Source organism: Denticeps clupeoides, chromosome 5 (genome assembly GCF_900700375.1).
Source record: "Denticeps clupeoides chromosome 5, fDenClu1.1, whole genome shotgun sequence".
NCBI classification, from domain to species: domain Eukaryota; kingdom Metazoa; phylum Chordata; class Actinopteri; order Clupeiformes; family Denticipitidae; genus Denticeps; species Denticeps clupeoides.
In genome coordinates, this window is record NC_041711.1 from 7,339,926 (window position 1) to 7,345,542 (window position 5,617).

At 40.4% G+C, this 5,617-nt stretch overlaps 1 long non-coding RNA gene across 1 annotated transcript; it reads left to right on the forward strand.

The window, feature by feature from the left end:
- The first annotated feature begins 586 nt into the window (after positions 1 to 586).
- On the forward strand, positions 587 to 5,399 carry LOC114789688 (uncharacterized). The gene is made up of 3 exons (XR_003749710.1): positions 587 to 607; positions 3,248 to 3,285; positions 5,309 to 5,399. It is a non-coding gene; the product is annotated as an uncharacterized LOC114789688 (long non-coding RNA).
- The last annotated feature ends 218 nt before the right edge of the window (positions 5,400 to 5,617 follow it).

The window sequence follows — 5,617 nt, forward strand, 5'->3', positions numbered from 1 at the left end:
CTGGAGGCTCGGAGTATATGAGGTGCAGTGCGAGGTATAATATGGTCTGTGAGGTAGGATGGTGCAACTCCATGTTTGGCTTTGTAGGCCAGCATCAGTATTTTGAATCTGATGCGTGCAGCTACTGGGAGCCAGAGGTGGGAACGTAGCAGTGGGGTGGTGTGGGAGAATTTGGGAAGGTTGAAGATCAGTTGTGCTGCTGCATTTTGTATGAGTTGTAGAGGTCGGATCGTACGTTGAGGTAGACCAGCTAGAAGGGAGTTACAGTAGTCCAATTATGAGATTACTAAGGACTGAATGTTGACTGTTTGGCCTATGTTGACTGTTTGTTTGACCTTCTGTTGCATTATACCTGCTATACCAGGCCAAAACCGCCCACCTTTTTTCTCTGTTGGCTCTTGAGCAAGATACATTCATTATGCATGCCTGAAAGAGTGCTGTGAGGGTTTGGACACAAGTTGTTTACAATTAAATTACACTTACAGTTGTTACATTGCATTACAACTTGTTAATTTTTAGAGTGTCAAAGTGTACACCCCATCCTCTACTGGACCTCTTAAAATTGTTTTTTGATTGACAGGATGAGCCCAAACATCTGATCTGGACTGTAAGTATGTGTCTGTGAGTGAACAAGTCACGTTTGATTTTTTTGTATTACTGCCTCCATGTGCATGGCAACCAGTGTGACACTCCCCTCAGATGCACAGTCACTTAAGTAATGCATGGAGGCTTGTGTATGTTTCCTGTATTGACTCAAACCCTCCACCCATCCCCCGCGCAAATGAACGTTCCTTTTTTGTCACACACTCACCCTATGACATATGGAAAGTCCATTGCATCCCAGGAATGTCAGGAATTTACAGTGTACCTCCTGTATGTTGTTTTTCAGCAACCCAGCATTCCTGTTCCAAGCCTAGGTCTTCCTGTTACATGCCCACTGGATAAGTGTGGGAAATAGTGAAGAATTGTGTTCATTTTCAAACCTTTCAGACACACCCTCTGTCATTGAGTGTGGTGAGCACGGACTTATGGAACAAGCCTAAAGCCTCTTTCAGACCAAACACAGCATGCACTGTGCTTGTTGTGAGGTTTGTGCAATATCACCCATTTTTCTTTGCTGATTCTTCAGTGATTTTTTACTTTGCTGTGGTGTGCCATGAGTCTGAACAAGCTGGTTCTGTGGATGGGATCTTTTATCTACATTCTCCCTCTTGGTCATATATTCAGAAAATATCAAATAAATTTTCATTGTTACGCTGTAGACACCCAGCTCTACATTTCCTCCAAACCCAATTTCTCCCTACCTACCTGCACCTACCTCCCTTTAGGACTGGCTTATGGAGATTGGATAATTGTTCTCTTTAATTTATTTCAAACTAAACAGAAATAAACAGAAGTTTTGCTTGTTGGCACAACCTCCATTTTAGCCAAATCTCACTGTATTGTAATTAATTTAGTCACAACCAAGGAGGGGATAGACAGCAAGAGTTGGGAAAAAAGGAACAGTTTATTGGGAAAACAAAGTGAAAGTGAAGTGATTGCCATTGTGATACAAAGCACATCACACGGTGCACACAACAAAATGTGTTCTCTGCTTTTAACCCATCTTCCTTAGTGAGCAGTGGGCAGCCATGACAGGCGCCCAGGCAGCATTGTGTGGGGACGGTGCTTTGGCGGATTGAACAGGCAACCTTCTGATTACGGGGTCACTTGCTTAACCGCTAGGCCACAACTGCCCCATGAATGGGGGGTGGTAGTAGGTGGCATTAGGTGGTAGTATCCTAGTGAGTAACACACTCGCCTATGAACCAAACCCCACTTACTACCATTGTGTCCCTGAGCAAGACACTTATCAGCGTCAGCTGGGCGCAATCAGGTCTTGCTCCTCAGGTGTGCCTGTGGTGTCACAATTCCTCCATAATTCCTCAATTCATCCTTCCTCTCATATTTGATAGTATGCTTTCATTCCAGTCTCATATTATTTACATCACCCATTCTGCATATTTTGATGTAAGTTACCTTGACCAACTTCATCCCTTTCTTTCTCCCCATGCTGCTGCCATTCTTGTCCATAGCCTTATCACATCACATCAATTCTTTTCTTTTTGGTCTTCCCAATAAATCTTTCCATAAACTCCATCTTCAGAATTCTGCTGCTTGGGTCATTTAGAGTGATGGATTAAATGCAGAGGACACATTTTGTTGCGTGCACCATGTGTTGCCTGCACCATGTGTTGTGCTGTGTTGCACAATGACAATCACTTCACTGTCACTTTAATCATGTTTCAGCAAGATAAACAAATTTTGAGATATAGGTTTTTACAAAATAAGATACAACAAGCTCCACTAAGATACATCAGTTCATGCTGACACCCTGGCTTCTCATCGAGGCCACCTGAATCACTTTTATCATCATAAGCAGAGCATTTAGAAAAGGAATTTACTTTTGCTAGTACAGGTCAAGAGAAATAAAAACGATTATAATTAAAATTATACAAGCAAATAAATATATTAAAATAATACATAATATTCTATTATTACATTTTTAGGGTAGAGAACAGCATCACTGTGCTCCTCAGATCACAGTTGTGAGAGTAGAACATTTCCTTCTATGACCTTTGGCATTCAATTAGTGAACTGAGGTTTGATGAACACAACACTGGTAAGCTGTTAAAAAAAGTGTTGCTGGTATACTGTTAAAACTGTTGCCTTCCAAGCGAAAGAGAAAAAATCCCTAAAGATTGCTGATTTGTCAGACAAAGAAAAGCTTTTTTGTTGAATTGTTTTGTTTCTGGATCATACCGATAGACCTCAGATCTAATGATAGGTACATAAAATTCCTCTAGATAAAAAATCCTCTATACCATAAAGCAGAATGGAGAAAGGACATTTGTTCATCATATTTATTAGTTTACATATAATTTCCCAGTGTTTTTAGTTGTATTGCTATTGTTGTGTGTGTGTGTGTGTGTGTGTGAGAGAGAGAGAGAGAGAGAGAGAGAGTTAGAATGACATACACTCACTGCATGCTCTACAGATTTCAACACATTTGCTACGTTCACAAATGGCTAACTTTACTTATTAACACACAATAACAGGCACTTTGACTACTCACTTCTCCCAAGTCTGCACGGCCCAGTGTTTTGGAAAGTCTACGTTGGTGAAGTTTTAACATTTTACAGCTGCCTGTCAGCACTCTGCTTGACTGAAAGGTCACAGGGTTAAAACCTCTCTGCTTTCCCAACAGTGAGAAGCGCTGCAGGCCATGAGTTCAGAGCAGCAGAGGTGAGCTGTACTGTATGCTGTATGAGCACTCAAGCAGAGAGCTGGAGCTGTGTGTGTGTGTGTGCCTTATAAATTACAATAGAATTGCAGGCATACTGCTTAGAAAAAATAAACAAGATTGTCACATGTGCGCAATTAACAATCGTGAGCTTTTTTCCAAATGCGATTTATTCATACAGTTTGAGCTGGGTGTTTTCCGCACAGTATATGTCCAGCTTCAACAAGGAACAGCAAAATGAGCAGGAGGCTTAGAGGAAGCAGCAAAATTTAAGCGACTGGTGAGATAAATAACAACAAAAAAATATATCTATGTTTGTACAGTCAGTGGCGGACTAGTCCATTGTTCTTCTCGCACTGGAAGAGAAGTGTTTCTTTCTCGATCCCACAAGCACCGCCTGTGTGCTGCATGGAGCTGACCAGAGGACCCAGACACAAAGCCCAGCCCCAGCATTCAACTTTGCACTGAACAGTTTCATGTACTGATGCAATCACAGGGATTTTAGTAAAGCTTTTTCACTTTCCACCCCAGCAGCTCACAAAGGAAAAGTTAAAGTTAAAAGTTATTCATATTGGCAATAATGAGAAGTGTTATTGCTGGGTTTGAATATATTTAAGGCCCTGTCTTGCATAATCGTTCATCTGACTATTCCCATTATTGTTGGTTTATAATATCCTAATGGATATTAGGATCCATACATCAGATTCAAAGGTAGACTAAAGCTATGTAGGTAAATAATGTAAACGCAAGCTGTATGTTGAGGACGAATGTACAGTGATGTTTTTTTGAGGATATGGTAGTGCTATATGGTTTTATGCAAGATTCCATCTCCATTACAGGTTAATGTAACACCACATATTTCACTGTAAATAAAGTTGGCATATAGTTTTATTTTGTTTACATCCAAAGGTCTAAGCCTCTGCTAAAAAGCCCCTCTCCTTTACTTTCTCCCTACATCCTGCCACACTTCTCTCAGTCTCTCTTCTCCCCTGCAAAGATCAACAGATGTGCTCACATCTGGAAAGGCACTGCTAAGGGCCTGACGACCATCAGCAGGCCTGATGGTTGTCTTCAGACTGTAGACTGTAGTGAGAGAGAAAGCAATTTTTCACAGGCCACAATAAAACAAAACTAAATATAATTTTTTTGTCCAGATGATAATGAATGAATATTCAGACTCATTATGTACCACTGTTATGTGACTTACAAGAGACACAGTTTCCATCTGTGATTCTGGCCTGTGCTGAACCATCCAAAAAAGTGAGTGAGATTTAAAAGCTGGTTTATATGAGAAAATAGTGATCGATTGAGTCTGTAATGCAGATTTATCTCATTCTCCCCGGTCAAAGCAGATGTGTGTTGCTATGCCAAGCTCAAAATAAATGAGGGTGAGCTTTGGAAACATATTCTGTACAAGGAGGGGAAAGGGGGTACCTCAGTGCACACGTGGGCCTTAAATTTGTTTTCTGTGTTGAAGTTATGCTTTTACAGCAGGTGCCAAAACTATTTGCTCAAAAGATTCCAAAAGATGTACCGAGACATTTTAATTAGTTGAATATTTATTTGGTATAACAGAATAAGGCATTATAACACCATTAACATCAAAACTATATACCTTCTAGAGAATACTGATGCTTTCATAGATCCATGGAGTTTGTTTTGGTTAAAAAATATGAATTAATTCCCAAATTACATAAATAAATAAATTACAGAAAGAATGAAATAAAAAACATAGATTTAAAAAGTGAACACTTATGGACATAAATATTATACACAATATGTAAAACATGAAGTATAGTTCTTTGCAAAAGAAATCTCTGCAATCACTGAAATCAAATAATATAAGATCAACAGCGGAACTCACAGCCATGTTCAGCAGTGACAGTAAAACCTTCTTACACACACCATGCAAAGGGAACAGCAGTGTAGCTTTAATAAAACCGCTGATCAATGAGGCTAATATGGTAAAAAGATTGGACTTTGGAGCAGTGGAAGATGGTCTGATCCAGATGTGGTCTGATCCAGATTGACCCTGTTCCAGAATGATGGTGCATCAGAATAAGACGAAAGACTGATGGACCCATCATGTCTAGTTCCCACCTTATAAGCCTGTGGGGGTGGTGCTGTGATCTGGGGTTGCAGCAATTGGTCAAGTCGAGGTTCAGCAATGTTCAGCTATTGAGGTCAGCTGCCTATCTGAATCTTCTGAATATAACCAGGTGTCATGTATCTTGTGCATCCTCCATCCAGCAGGTGGTCTGTGGTGACTGTGTGGCCAAAGAAGGTCGGTATAAAGCCCTGATCAACCATGGGAAACAAGTCGGTTCATTGTCT